The sequence below is a fragment of the Canis aureus genome, chromosome 20 (assembly GCF_053574225.1).
Source record: "Canis aureus isolate CA01 chromosome 20, VMU_Caureus_v.1.0, whole genome shotgun sequence".
Classification (NCBI taxonomy): Eukaryota; Metazoa; Chordata; class Mammalia; order Carnivora; family Canidae; genus Canis; species Canis aureus.
The window spans coordinates 57,975,922-57,991,702 of NC_135630.1; the positions used below are offsets into that span (position 1 = coordinate 57,975,922).

Sequence of the window (15,781 nt, forward strand, 5' to 3'; positions counted from 1 at the left end):
GTGTAAGGTTAGCTTTTGTATTTGAGTTCTTTCCAGTTTTTGAATGGATGCTTGTATTGCGATGTATTTCCCCCTTAGGACTGCTTTTGCTGCATCCCAAAGATTTTGAACGGTTGTATCTTCATTCTCATTAGTTTCCATGAATCTTTTTAATTCTTCCTTAATTTCCTGGTTGACCCTTTTATCTTTTAGCAGGATGGTCCTTAACCTCCACGTGTTTGAGGTCCTTCCAAACTTCTTGTTGTGATTTAGTTCTAATTTCAAGGCATTATGGTCCGAGAATATGCAGGGGACAATCCCAATCTTTTGGTATCGGTTCAGACCCGATTTGTGTCCCAATATGTGGTCTATTCTGGAGAAAGTTCCATGTGCGCTTGAGAAGAATGTGTATTCAGTTGAGTTTGGATGTAAAGTTCTGTAGATATCTGTGAAATCCATCTGGTCCAGTGTATCATTTAAAGCTCTCGTTTCTTTGGAGATGTTTTGCTTAGAAGACCTATCGAGTATAGAAAGAGCTAGATTGAAGTCACCAAGTATAAGTGTATTATTATCTAAGTATTTCTTCACTTTGGTTAATAATTGATTTATATATTTGGCAGCTCCCACATTCGGAGCATATATATTGAGGATTGTTAAGTCCTCTTGTTGAATAGATCCTTTAAGTATGATATAGTGTCCCTCTTCATCTCTCACTACAGTCTTTGGGGTAAATTTTAGTTTATCTGATATAAGGATGGCTACCCCTGCTTTCTTTTGAGGACCATTCGAATGGTAAATGGTTCTCCAACCTTTTATTTTCAGGCTGTAGGTGTCCTTCTGTCTAAAATGAGTCTCTTGTAGACAGCAAATAGATGGGTCCTGCTTTTTTATCCAGTCTGAAACCCTGCGCCTTTTGATGGGGTCATTAAGCCCGTTCACATTCAGAGTTACTATTGAGAGATATGAGTTTAGTGTCATCATGATATCTATTCAGTCTTTGTTTTTGTGGAATGTTCCACTGAACTTCTTCTTAAAGGGGAATTTTAAGAGTCCCCCTTAAAATTTCTTGCAGAGCTGGTTTGGAGGTCACATATTCTTTCAGTTCCTGCCTGTCTTGGAAGCTCTTTATCTCTCCTTCCATTTTGAATGAGAGCCTTGCTGGATAAAGTATTCTTGGTTGCATGTTCTTCTCCTTTAGGACCCTGAATATATCCTGCCAGCCCTTTCTGGCCTGCCAGGTCTCTGTGGAGAGGTCTGCTGTTACCCTAATACTCCTCCCCATAAAAGTCAGGGATTTCTTGTCTCTTGCTGCTTTAAGGATCTTCTCCTTATCTTTGGAATTTGCAAGCTTCACAATTAAATGTCGAGGTGTTGAACGGTTTTTATTGATTTTAGGGGGGGATCTCTCTATTTCCTGGATCTGAATGCCTGTTTCCCTTCCCAGATTAGGAAAGTTTTCAGCTAGAATTTGTTCAAATACATATTCTGGCCCTCTGTCCCTTTCGGCGCCCTCGGGAACCCCAATTAAACGTAGGTTTTTCTTCCTCAGGCTGTCGTTTATTTCCCTTAATCTATCTTCATGGTCTTTTAATTGTTTGTCTCTTTTTTCCTCAGTTTCCCTCTTTGCTGTCAACTTGTCTTCTAGGTCACTCACTCGTTCGTTCTTCCACCTCGTTAACCCTCGTCGTTAGGACTTCTAGTTTGGATTGCATCTCATTCAATTGGTTTTTAATTTCTGCCTGATTAGCTCTAAATTCTGCAGTCATGAAGTCTCTTGAGTCCTTTATACTTTTTTCTAGAGCCACCAGTAGCTGTATAATAGTGCTTCTGAATTGGCTTTCTGACATTGAATTGTAATCCAGATTTTGTAACTCTGTGGGAGAGAGGACTGTTTCTGATTCTTTCTTTTGAGGTGAGGTTTTCCTTCTAGTCATTTTGCTCAGTGCAGAGTGGCCAAAAGCAAGTTGTATTGGGAAAAAGAGAAAAAGAGAGGAGAGAAAGAAGGAAAGAAAAGAGAAAGAGAAAAAAAAGGGAAGAGAAAAAAAAAACGAAAGAAAAAAAAAGAAGAAAAAGAGAAAGAAAAAGAAAGGAGAAAAAAAAAGGGGGGGTGGGGGAAGGAAACAAATCAAAAAGCAAAACAAAACAAAACAAAAAAACAAAAAAACAAAAAAACAAAAACAAACAAACAAAAAACAAACAAACAAACAAAAAGAACCACGGGGGAGTATCTTCTGATTCTGTGTACTTTAAGTCCCTTGGCTTCTCCTGGAAGTTGTCCGTCTCGCTGGTGTTCTGGGGGAGGGGCCTGTTGTGCTGATTTTCAGGTGTTAGCAGTTGGGGGAGCTGCTGTGCCCCCGCCTGGTGCAGGGCTCGGTGGGGGTTGTTTACCCCGTGAGGCCGCAGGAGGAACAGCCCCAGTGGCGGGGCAGCTCTGGAAACCTGGATTCAGCTCCGGCAGGAACTCCGTCTGCAGGGCCTGGAGGCGCCGGGCGGGGCCGCTGATCTGCTCAGCTGGGGCAGGAGCGTCCTCGCTGTCCTGGGCCCTCCCGGCCTCTGCCTGTCCCGGGGGAGGCGGGATCCTGGGCTGTGTCCCGGCGCCCTGTGCTCCGGAGCCTGCGCTGGTGGATTCGCGCTCCCGGGCCGCGCAGCCCCCTCCGCGGAGCCGCCGCCCGAGCCCCTCCGAGCTGCTCCTGGAACCGCGCAGGCCCCTCTGCACGGAGCCTCTTCCTCTGCCCGAGCCCCTCCGAGCTGCTCCGGATCCCGCCGGGCCCTGCCGTGCGCGCCGCAGCCCTTAGGGAGCTCGGCGCCCTCTCCTGGGCGCGCAGTTGCTGTTACTGTCCCCGGGAGCCCGAGGGCATCCCCTCCCTCCTGGGTCCTGCTCCACCTCCCCGCGAGCCCCTTTCCGCCCGGGAAGGTCGGTGCAGCTCCTGCGTCTCCGGGACGGGGCTCTCCTGTCCTGGGGACACTCGCCCCGGCCTCAGCCCGGCTCCTCGCGGGGCCCCTCCCCCTTGGAGGCCTTTGTTCCTTTACTTCTTTTTCCCCGTCTTCCTACCTTGATAGAAGCGCGAACTCTTCTCACTGTAGCATTCCAGCTGGTCTCTCTTTAAATCTCAGGCCGAATTCATAGATTTTCAGGATAATTTGAAGGTTTTCTAGGTAGTTTGGTGGAGACAGGTGATTTGGAGACCCTACTCTTCCGCCGTCTTGCTCCTCCCCTCCACTTACCTCTTTGACCTCTTCACCAATCTCTATCTTACATAGTGCAGCTCACAACACTTCCCAGGGGATGCTTTCCCTAACTCCTCAGACTGTATCCCATGTTGTATGCTCACGAAACACCCTGTGCCTCCGTCTCAGAGGACACATCTCAAGTCATGCTTACCAGTTGATTTCCCTGTGTTAATGCCTGTGAACACCACGAGGAAGATAACACCTCAGTTTGCTCTCCGTTGTTTCTCCTGCCTGTAGCACAGTGCCTGACCAAGAGTCAACAAAACCCCCCCAGGTTAATGGGTGGTTGAGTGACTGGATGGGTGACTGAATAATAAATGGACTCTCAAGAGTTTGGATCAAATTTTATATCTATTTTCTCATTATTATCAAGTTTATTTGAAGACTATTAGTTGCTTTATTCAAGAGCTTCCTATGCCTGTCCTCAGCCAGTTAGCTATTTCTAGAACCGCTGTGTATGAGTTGTGAAACCAATTCAACACTCGCCCTTATCTTTGATTCCTCTGAGTCTTGCTTGTTTTAAAAATGGTGAGAGGAGAATAAACACACCAATTTTGTGGTTTGGTTCATATTTTACTTTATCTCTTATTCTGAACATCTAAATGGTTTGAAAAACCAAACTTTCACATTTATATTGCTATTTTCATTGACAGATTTCTAACAGCTTTAAAAACGTGTATTGGTACTTAAAATAGCATTGCAAACTACAAAAATATATCCACATTAAAGCTTTTTTTAGATATAGATGCTATTAACAGATTCCCAATACAGCAGGGACAGTTTCAAATACAGATGGGGATTTTGATTAAACCCACTAAATTGACTAATGGTGAATTCCTCTAAGACACACCTGTCATTCTAAACCCAACAATAGCAATGTCTGGTCAAAGAATACATGGATTTAGGGAGTTCTGAAAAGTAAAGGATTTGAAACATTTGCAAAGAAAAAAAGGCAGGATAACGTTATCTATTGCTGACTTCTTCAGAAATATAATTGGATCTTCAGCTCTACATTTCTTCCTAATATATACATATAAAGCTATACATTTTCCTTCAAGCACAAGTTTTTGCTGTACCTTGTGAATTTTTTGTGCCATATTTTATTTTCACTTCAAAACATTTTCTAATTTCTATTGGAATTCCTTTATTTGACCATGTGTTCTTTACAAATGTATTGCTTAGTTTTCAAGCATGTGACCACTTTCTAGTTATGTTTCTAAAAAGTTTACTATTGATTTCAACTTTTATTCCACTGTGGTAACAGGACATTTTCTATGATTTCAGTCCTTTGCGATTTGTTGAGATTAGCTGCATGATCTATCTGCAAAAAATTAGTTTTTGTAGATGTTCTGTGGGCATTTAAATACATATTCTTATATGTGTGTAGTATTATGCGTGTTATCTAGATCAAGTTTGTTGTGTATTCAAATCTCTTATGTCCTTCCTGTATTTACTTTATTCTGTTTTATCAATTACTGATAAATGCTCACTAAAATCTCTTAACTGTACTTGCGGACTTGTCAGTTTTTACTTACTATATTTTGATGGTACATACATGTTAAGAATTATTATGTCTTCTGGGAAGATAGACACTTTCATCACAGAACGTCTCTCTTTATCACCTTTCTTTTAACCTCTTATGATTTCACCATAGCTATATCAGGGTTTCTTATTTGGTGGGAAGATCATTTTACATGGTTTTTCTATTTCTATTCTTTTATTTTCAACTTGTCTTCTTATATTAAATTTGTGATTTCTAAACAGCATATAGCTTTTTTAGTATCTTTTCTTACAGTCTCTGTGTTTTAAGTAGAATATTTGGCTTGCTTACATTTAGTGTATTTGTTGATATACTTGATTTTTCTTTTTCCCACCTGATATTCATTACTAGTTTCTCTTTTCTAGTCATCTTTTGGGTCAATGTATTTCATTTCCCATTTCTCTCTTCTGGCTTGCAAACACATATTCTTTTATTATTCATTTAATGGTTACACTAGAGATAATAATGTGCATCCTTAACTTTATTAGTGTCATCTGTAATTTAGTACTTTTAAACTTCTGACAGTACATGGATGTTAAAAGACTTGTTCTTCCATCTTTTTATGCTGTACTTGATGTGCATTTCAATTCTGTCTATATTTTAAATCTAACATGTCATTTTTATTGTAATATAAAGTCAATAGCAACTTAGATTTTCCTTACATATTTACACTTTTCAGTAACCTTTGTTTCCTGTAATCCCATATCTCCAACTGAAATAATTTTTCTTCTACTTGAAGAACCTTCCATAGTATTTCTTTTAGTATAAATCTGGTAGTATTTTTTTATAGAAAATATGTTTATATTGCCTTTATTTTTTCTTCTGTACATTTTAAGAGCTTTTTATTTTGCCATAATTATACATTCAAAAGAAGTTACAAAACTGGTATAGAGAGTTCCCATGTAACCTTTATCCAGTTTCCTCTAATGGTTGCATTTTGCACAATTTTGATAGAATTTTAAAGCTGTCTTCCCAAGATTCCCATCCCTTAATTACCCAAACACTAATCTAGATACTGCTGTGAAAAAACTATGCAGATGTCATAAAATTTATGTATCTTAAAATTAGGGACATTATCCTGGCTTGTCTAGGTGGATCTAATCTAATCATTTATTTTTCTTGAAAGGAGAGAAATTCCTCCAATTGGAGTCAAGAGAAACAAAGGAGGAATGAAGCAAAAGGAGAGGTCAGAAGATTCAGAGTGAGAAGGATTTTATCTACCACTGCTTTTTTGAAGATAAAGAAAGAAGTCCATCAGGCCAGGAAGTACAGGCAACCCCTGGAAGCTAACTGACTGCAACCAATAGCTAGCATGGAAACAGAAATCTCCATCCTATAACCACGTAAAACTGAATTCCGCCAATAACCTGAAGGAGCTTGAAAGTGGATTTAACCCAGAACCTCTAGAAAGGAGTTCAACCCTGCCAATACCTTGATTTTGGCTCCATGGAACCAGAAACAGAGAATCATCTGAGTCGTATTGTGCCCAGACTTCTGACCTACAGAAGAACCATAAGATAATAAATCTGCATTGTGTAAGGACACTAAATTTATGGTATTTGTTACTAAAACAATAAAAAAATGAATATAACATCCATTTTACAATATCAAATCTAGGAAATCGATATTGGCACAGCATATGTGTATAGTTCTATGACATTTTAGCATATGTAAATTTATGGAACCACCGATGCAATAAAGATATCATTACAAAGATCTCCCTCACATTACCCTTTTATAGTCACATTTCCTTTACCTGATCCATTCCTAATCCTTGGCATCTACTTATCTCTTCTTCTGCTCTATAATTTTTAAATTTTTAAAAATGTTATATAAACAGAATCACATGTATGTGACTGAAGATGGTCCCCCCCCCCCCCCGCAACGGAGCATTATGCCCTTAATAACCATCTAAATTGTTACACGTATCCATTTTTTCTTTTCTTTTCCTTTTCTTCCTGTGATATAAAACATGCAACATAAACCTAAATGCAACCATCATAACTATTTTTAAGTGTAGAGTTCAGTAATGTTAAGTATATTCTCATTGTTGTGAAAGAGATCTATTAAACTTTTCATCTTGTCTTGCAAATCTGAAACTTTATACCCATCATTTAACAATTTCCTCCCCCTCCCCAGCCCCATTTTACTTTCTATTTCCATGAATTCGACTCATTTGGTACCTCATATAAATGGAATCATGCGATGTTTGCCTTTTGTGACTAGCTTATCTAAGCATGATGTCCTCAAGTTTCCTCCAAGTTTCCTCCATGTTGTATTTTTTATTTTGAGTACTATTTTATTTTTATTCATTCATACTATGAATACACCACAGTTTGTTTAGCCATTCACCCATCAAAGGACATTTTGGATGTTTCCAGGTTTCAGCTATCACAAATACAACTGATACAAATATTTGTGTACAAGCTTTTGTGTGGACATAAGTTTTTATTTCTTTGGGATAAATGTCCAACAGTGCAATTGCTAGGTCAGATGGTAAATGAATGAATGTTTTATTTTTTAAATTTAAAAAAAATTTTTTAAAGATGCTTATTTATTTATTCATGAGAGACACAGCAAGAGAGAGGCAGAGACACAGGCAGAGGTAGAAGCAGGCTCCCTGAGGGGAGTCCGATGTGGGACTCGATCCCGGATCCCAGGATGACGCCCTGGGCTGAAGGCAGATGCTAAACCACTGAGCCACCCAGGCATCCCTGAATGAATGTTTTAAAGAAACAATTAAACTATTTTCCAGAGTAGTTTACATTTTACATTCCTACCAGCAATGTGTGAGGAATCCAGTATCTCCACAAAAATTAGTATTTTCACTTAAAAAAATCTTCAGCTGTTCTCATGGATGTGTAGTGATAGTGCATTGTGATCTTATTTACATTTCCCTAGTGGCTAGTGATATTGAACATCTTTTCATGTGGTTATTTGCCATCTGTACATATTCTTTGATGAAATGCTTCATCATGTCTTTTGCCCATTTTCTAATTTGATTATATGCTTTTTGTTGTTGTTTGCCATCAATTTTTTATAGTTCCTTAAATGTTCTAGATATAGTTCTTTGTGAGATATGTGGTTTGCATATATTTTTTCCTAGTCTTTAGTTTGCTATTTCAAACTCTTAACAGGGTATTTCCAGAACAAAATTTTAGTTTTACTGAAGTCTAATTTATCAATATTTTCTTTATGAGTTGTACTTTTGATTTCATGTCCAAGAAATCCTCACAAAAGGTCCTAAAATTTTTCTCTTATACTATGTTCTAAAAGTCTATTGTGGGATCCCTGGGTGGCTCAGTAGTTTAGCGCCTGCCTTTGGCCCAGGGCATGATCCTGGAGTCCCAGGATCAAGTCCCGCATTGGGTTCCCTGCATGGAGTCTGCTTCTCCCTCTGCCTGTGTCTCTGCCTCTCTCTCTCTCTCTCTCTCTGTCTCTCATGAGTAAATAAATAAATAATCTAAAAAAAAATAAAGGTCTATTGTTTTACTTTTTCCATTTAGATCCATGACCCATTTTAAGTTATTTAATTTCTATGTAAGGTCGTGATTTAGACTGAGGTTCATGATTTTGCCAATGTCTATCCATTATTCAAATATTTTTTTAGTCATATCCTTTCTCTCCTTTACTCCTAGGATTGCTACAACACGTAATATTTGATATTTCACTTCCATTCTCAGGTTCTGATCATTTGTTGTTATTTTAGTCTATTTCTTTCTGTTGTTCAGATTGGGTAATTTCTATTGTTTTGTTTTCAAGTTCACTACTTTTTTTTCTCCTCTGTCCTTTCTATTTGCTGCTGAGCTATCCAATAAGTTTTTTGTTTGGTTATTGATTCTTTATGTCTTCTGTTTTCTTTGCAGAGACTTTCTTTTCTTTTTTTTTTTTTTAAAAACTAATTCCATATTTTTTTAATTTTTTATTTATTTATGATAGTCACAGAGAGAGAGAGAGAGAGGCAGAGACACAGGCAGAGGGAGAAGCAGGCTCCATGCACCGGGAGCCCGATGTGGGATTCGATCCCGGGTCTCCAGGATCGCGCCCTGGGCCAAAGACAGGCGCTAAACCGCTGCGCCACCCAGGGATCCCGAGACTTTCTATTTATTTGCCAAGATGTTGTATTTTTTCATTTGTTTCAAGCATATTTATAATTATGTACCAAAGCATTTTTATGATATTTGCTTTAAAATCCTGCTGAGATAATTGCAGCATCTGTGCCATATTGGTGTTAGTATCTGTCGGTTGCCATTTCTCATTCAAATTGAGATTTCTCTGATTCTTGTTATACCAAGTGATTTTTAAGTATACCTGTGTGTTTTGGGTACTATGTGAGACTTTGGATCTTAGTCAAATCTTGTGTTTTAGCTGACCTCCTTTAAAGCTGGGGTGGTAGGGAGAAGAGGGTGCCACCTCATTATTGATAGGTAGGGAGAGAAGTCCAGTTCTGTTTTCTTTCTTTCTTATTTATTTATTTATTTATTTATTTATTTATTTATTTATTTTTATTATTATTTTTTTACAGTTCTGCTTTCAACCTCTTTCAACATGCTGGCAGGGGAGCGATTCCTTATTATTGCTAGGCAGAAATTCTGAAAGTTCTGGCTATCCACTAGGCTTTTGAAGTGCCATGCTGGGTGGGAAGGGCAGACATGCTTTGGTACTGCTTACCATTGGCTTCCAGCAACACTGACACTGTGGTTGGGGGACTCAAGGGCAGAGGGAGGGCGGGCCTCATTACACCTGGAAGGCGATAGAATTCCTGATTCTCCAGGGAGTCTCTTTTGACACTTCCCCAGTGGGGAGGAAACCCCATTACTGATTAGTGGGGGTGGAATTACAGGATCTTCCCTTCCCCTGTGATTTCCACTGACACCACTACTAGACAGAGGCTTGTTACCAGTTGGTAGGAATGTAAGTCATGTTTACCAATTGATCTCCTCAGACATCACCATGATGGGAGTTGATGACATTAGTTATAGGTACATAAAGTGAAAGTCCAGTCTCCCCAGCTGGCCTGTGTTGGTAGAGGTGGGGTTGAGATCAGGTTTTCCTGAGTTGTTTGCTTTAAGGAAGGTGATTCTTGTATAAAATTGTCTGTATTGCTAGGCTGTCCTTTTCCTGCTCATTTGGCTAGAAAGTGGGCTTTCCTTGAGACTCTGCTGTTTGTACCCATTGGTGTTTTGTGATGCTCCTTTAGGTTGTTTATTTGATTATTTTCCCACCCAAATAGCTATTAATTAGGATCTTAAATGTTTGTAACATAGATTATGCTAGAAATTTAAAATAAAAAGCTTTATACCAATGTCATTATGGAAGGCTAGGGCAGATATCTTCAAAGTTGTGACTCTTAGCTACCAAAACCAAAATTCTAATAAAATAGGGTGTTTCTACTTTATGATCTAATGGATAAAGTATTTTTCTTTTAAATCCATGAATGATTGGGATGTGTTCAAGTCAAATATTTGCTGAAAACTTTTTGTCATTAATATATAATATTATATAAGGTATAATAGCAATTTTCTTGATATTTTCATAGATTATGAGGAAAATAAGGCAACTGGGCAACAAAAATCTTCTTGGATTCGGTATTTAGAGCTGAGTAAATTATATTCTTTTTAATTTAATATTTATACAGCAGTCCAATATCCTGTGGGTGGTAGCGAAGAGTATATCAGGGTAGAAAGACAATGGCATTCACTTCATATCATCTGCATGAAAATCCTTATGGCAAAATAGTCTCAAGTATGGATTGCACATCAGGTATTTGTTTTTACTTGATTTTCAGGTAGGAACAGTTCTGGAATAAGGCACCTCATCTTAACATTTTCCAAATAACCATCATCTAGGATTTGTTCAAACAAGAGACAGTTCATAATTACCTCAGAAGCTGTTGCTCTTTGAAGTAGGTAGAAAAGGCAATAGAAGCCAGATTCAGCCATCAAGTACCCTTCTCTCTCCTAAGATCCTCCTAGAGTTATCCCCATATAGGATCATAGTTGGCTGTAAAGTGAACTACCTTATGTTGTTAAATCTTTACAGATTATTGATTAGAAGTATAGACTTTGGAAACAGACAGAACTTGCTTGAATTCTGATTTTTACCATACTAAATGCTTGAAGTCAGCAACTTATTTAGCATTTCAAAACCCATTTCTTCTTCTAAAATGGACAATAGATGTTCTCATAATAATTTAATTGGATGTAATAATCAAATTAGAGTATGAAAGTGTTGTACTTAGGACACTATGTGATGTATACACTTTATCTTTTGATTTATGATTATAAGGAAAGAAAGAAAAACAACTATCTCATTTAGAATGTATCTATTTTCCTGGAACTTCTTAAATATCAGATAAAAGAAAAACGGCCCCTTTGGAGTGGTGTCTGGGGATTGTTATTGATATGGAGTCCTCTATCTTGGGAGACTCACATGTTAGCAGTATGCATCTGAGCATTATGCACTTTGAGTTGGGTTAGCACAGAACTCTGCAAAGACAAATAAAAAAATAGATAGCAGGAGTCTGCTTCTCCCTCTGCCCCTACCCCTGCTCATCCTCTCTCTCTCAAGTAAATACATTTTTAAAAAATCTTTAAAGAATTCATGTAAGTGATATTTCGTTTGTACTCTTTTGTGTTCGACTCTTTTCACTCACTATATTGATTTTAAGATTCATTCATGTCATCTCATGTATCATTTAACAGTAGTTTGAGCTCTCACTCTCTTTTTTGCTTTGTAATATTCCATTATTTGAATGTACTATACTGTGTTTATCCATTTACCTGTTGAAGGACATATGGACATATGGGTTGTTTTCAGTTTGGGGATATTATGAATAAAGCTGCTGTGAGCACTTGTTTAGAAGTCATTTTGCTAAGGTATTTTTACCCACTGATATTTTATATGTGCATGAGATACTTCATGGAAATATGAGAGGAGATATACAGGTTGTGGTTATAACTGCCTTGCTTTCATTATTAAAATTTTTTTCTCCATTTCTAAAGATGATATGATATTAGCCTTTAGGTGTCAGGAATGTGGCAGGGTGCAATTTGTTTGGTAGTGACTATGTTGTTCGTTACTCTGGACACATGGGAGTGACTAAGTGTTTTTGGTGGTTGTTTCTGCTTTAGTTTTATACTTCTCAGTCCTCTGTGACATGGTTGGTAATGTCATACCTAAGAAGAGGTAGGAGTGTGGAATGTATTGAGTACTTCCCTGAAGACCAAATTATAGTATTTTTCACTGGGTGGTTTTCACTTCTTCTCCTTTTCTATATTCAGCTTTAGTTCTTTTTACAAGGTCTTATTCACTGACTCCCTGGTGTTTCCTTCACCATTAGCCTCAGCACTGAAGCCACTGGGAAAAGAGCTGAGAAGAACCAGTTTTAACAGTAGAGTGATATATTTTAAACTTTCCTTGCTTTTACCTTAACTCATGAAACGTTTGATGAGCCTACAGTCCACATAAGAAATGGCTTAATTCCAAGAATCAGGGCCAATGATTTACTTGCTTTCCAGATTATAGGGAAATTACAGCTTCTTCTCAGACTTGGTGTTTTCCATCCATTTAGTTGTTTTATGCTTTTACAATCACTCAAATTCATTTATTTGGTTCTCACTACCATGAAAATATCATGCCGAAATACCTTCCTACTCAGGAATCAAAACCTCAAATACTGCAGCATTCTTGGAAGCTTTTCAAACCCTCAAACCTTCAATAATATAAATTCTGAGAATCAAAGATCAGTAGATATAGCAGCATCTAGACTTCAGCTCTGCTTGTGAAAGATTCAGAGCATTCAAAGGCAAAATGTATCACTCAAGGTAGTAATTACTGAGCTCAACAGCTTATTGTTAGGATATTAAATTAAGGCCAAATAAGATACCTAACCAAACTGCCTCTTAAAAAAAGTGACTCATAGCCTAATTGATGTGAGAATCAAATAAATATTATGGAACTGCTTTTAGGGTGAAGGAATTCCTTTGAATTTAAGTTTCACTTAATGGAATTCATTGAACCTCTTCAAAATTTTCCATAAAATGTCCAATAAAAAGCTTGTAGTCTTGAAAGAGTTTAAATCATCTTTTAAAAAAGATGGTGAAACTCTCTCCCTTTTCCTCCCACCACATGAGAGTAGGAATGTAGTGCTGTAAATTCCCCTGTAATTTTAACCATGGGACCTAGATCTGGAGGAGAATGTCTAGTTAAAGAGTACAAGCTGGCACAACGCTGTCCAAAGCATATAAGAAAGTGAGTTTTCAAGGGTTCTATTGACGTGCAGTTGAATGGAGGGACTTTACACGTTAAACAAATCAGTCCCAGAGTAAATGTTCATTCAGTCAGCATGTGGTTTTGTTTTCCTTAGGAGAGTGTTGGTTTGGTAAGTTCTTTCTTCTAATTTGCTCTCCAGGTTTTTCTTTACTTATCAGTTTTTTTGTTTGTTTGTTTGTTTGTTTTTGTTCTACATTGGCAGTTTAGAAGGGTTTTTACCTGTTAGTCAATCCTGATGACTTTTGCCACTATAACTAGATCCCTTCCAGTTATGTTGAGAGAGGGTTAGAGGAAGTCTTAATGTGAAGCAGAATGTGTAGAGTATTTGGCATCACTGAATAGAATTTTAAGTCCTCCTATGCTGCATCTAGAGATGTGTTTTTCATCCAATAGTTAGCATTTTGATTTTCTGCTTTCTCACTTTGAAAGAGAGGATAAGAATAATTCACTTAGAGGAACGTTGTGTAATTAAAAGAGATATGTATGCAAAGAGCTAGGTAGGTAGTAAGTGCTAAAAAAAAAGTTTACTTTGACAGTTTATATTTTAGAAGACTATTTTCTAGCCTTCCCCTTTTTGAAAATTATTGCTTTCAGTTTGAATATGCGTCTAGGTACCTGTCAGAGGCAAGTGTTTTGTTTTTGCAAAAAGGTAATATCATTATAGGTTTACTATGTTAAAAATTCTTCTCATATGCAATGCATAGCCTCCAATTAAAACTATAAGTCATTTGAAATGATAAGACAATAAGAAAGAAACAAATTTAAATATAAGACAACAGAAAGAGACCCACTTGGCCTTAAAATATGGAGCAATCAGACAAAACTTTCTTAAAAAATATTTTATTTATATATTCATGAGAGAGAGACAGAGTGAGGCAGAGACACAGGCACTGGGAGAAGCAGGCTCCATGCCGGGAGCCCGACGTGGGACTGGATCCCACGCCCTGGGCCGAAGGTGGTGCTAAACCACTGAGCCACCAGGGATGCCCCAGACAAAACATTTAAAATAACTATTCTTAATGTATTCAAGGAGTGAGAAGACCAGACTAGGGATTTTGGGAAAGGCTAGTAACTCTTAAAATTCCAAAAGAGGTTATAAAATTGGAAAATTAAATATCTGATATTGAGAAAACGTGTGGTGTGTAAAAGTAGATTAGGTACAGCTAATGAAAAAGAACAGTAATAGGAGGATAAACCAGAATAAAATATCTAGAATGAAACCTAGAGAAGCAAAATAGTGTGGAAAATAGAAGAGAGGGGTACAAACTAAAATATACAGCAAGAAGGTCTTATCATGGAATTGGAACCCTAGAAAAAGAGAGAGAGAGGAGTGCCTGAGTGGGCTTCATTGGTTAAACATCTGACTCCTGATTTTAACTCATGATCTCAGAGTCTTGGGATTGAGCCTCGTGTTCAGGCTCTGTGCTCACCACAGAGTCTGCTGGAGATTCTCTCCCTCTCCCTCTCCTTCTGCACCTCCCTCTGCTCATGTGCTTTCTCTCTCTTTCTCTAAAATATATTTAAAAAGAAGAAAAATAAAAAGAGAAGGTACAGAAGCAATATTTGAAGTAATGACTTAAAATTTTCCAAAAGTAATTAAAGATATCAATTCTTAGTTTCAGGCTGTATACAAAATAACCCTAAGCGTTACCCATTTTCCTGAATGCCCATTAAGGAGCCAGATGATACGAATCGCTAGTGCTAGAGAATTACTGATCATGAATGGAACTGTGAGTGGAATAGAAATGGGAAGTCTCTGGGAAGATAAATTACCACTTGTTTTTTTTTTTTTTCCATTGAATACTCTTAGGTGTGGTTCATTCTTATAATTCTTATAAAGAAGTTACAATGTCAAAAAAAAAAAAAAAAAAGGAGAAGTTATAATGCCAGAAAGTAAACTCAGCTATTGAACAGCCTATCAGATCTCTTGGCAGTGTGATGTGATAGCTAGTACATTAACACATTTCATCAGTACTGTAAAAAAAACCTTATATAAGTGGACCTGCACAGTTCAAACCTGTGCTGTTCAAGGGTCAGCTGTACATCTAAAAATCTAGCCTCAAATATATAAAATAAATGCTGACAGAATTAAAAAGCGATATATTCAAATATATATCCATAGTGGTATATTTTAGAATACTGTTCTCAATAAGTAACAAAGCAAGCAGATAAAAATTACCAGGTTGTTTAAATGACTCATGGATCAAGAAAAGATTCCAAATAGAACTTATGAATCTTTTGAATTGTGATAATAAAAGAATGAATCTAAATATTGTGAGATGCAGCTATAGTATATTTAAAGAGAAATGTACAGCCTTAAATGGATATAAAAAAAAACAACCTACAAATCAACAAGCTAAGCATCCATTACTAAAAGTTAGTAAATGAATAGCAAATTAAATATAAAGAAATGTGAAGGAAGAAAAAAATTAAGGACAGAAATTAGTTAACAGAAACAAACATACTTTAGAGAGAACTTATAAGGAGAAAATTTAGCTCTTTGAGAAAATTAATAATGCTGATCGAAATAATGTGTATAGAAAAAAAGTCTAGGAAAGAAAGAGAGAAAAGGCACACAAAAATATGAAAAATAAGCACAAATAACCAATACCAGTCATGAAAAATAGACATTATCACATTCTGTATTCATTAAAAATGAAATAAGAAACTTACAAACAATTAGATGCCAACATATTTAAAAATAAAGATGCAGTGAACATATTCCTAGAAGGTCATAACTTACTAAAACTGACACAA

The 15,781-nt window shown here is 37.3% G+C and overlaps 1 protein-coding gene across 11 annotated transcripts in view; it reads left to right on the forward strand.

Moving 5' to 3' along the window:
* Positions 1 to 8,158, forward strand: part of LOC144291848 (uncharacterized) — a 141,439-nt gene extending 133,281 nt beyond the window's left edge. For all 11 annotated transcript variants that reach the window (XR_013359418.1, XR_013359417.1, XR_013359419.1 and 8 more), the window contains one exon: positions 5,877 to 8,158. The gene's annotated coding sequence lies outside the window, so the exon portion shown is untranslated. The remainder of the gene's footprint in view (positions 1 to 5,876) is intronic.
* Positions 8,159 to 15,781: the final 7,623 nt, after the last annotated feature.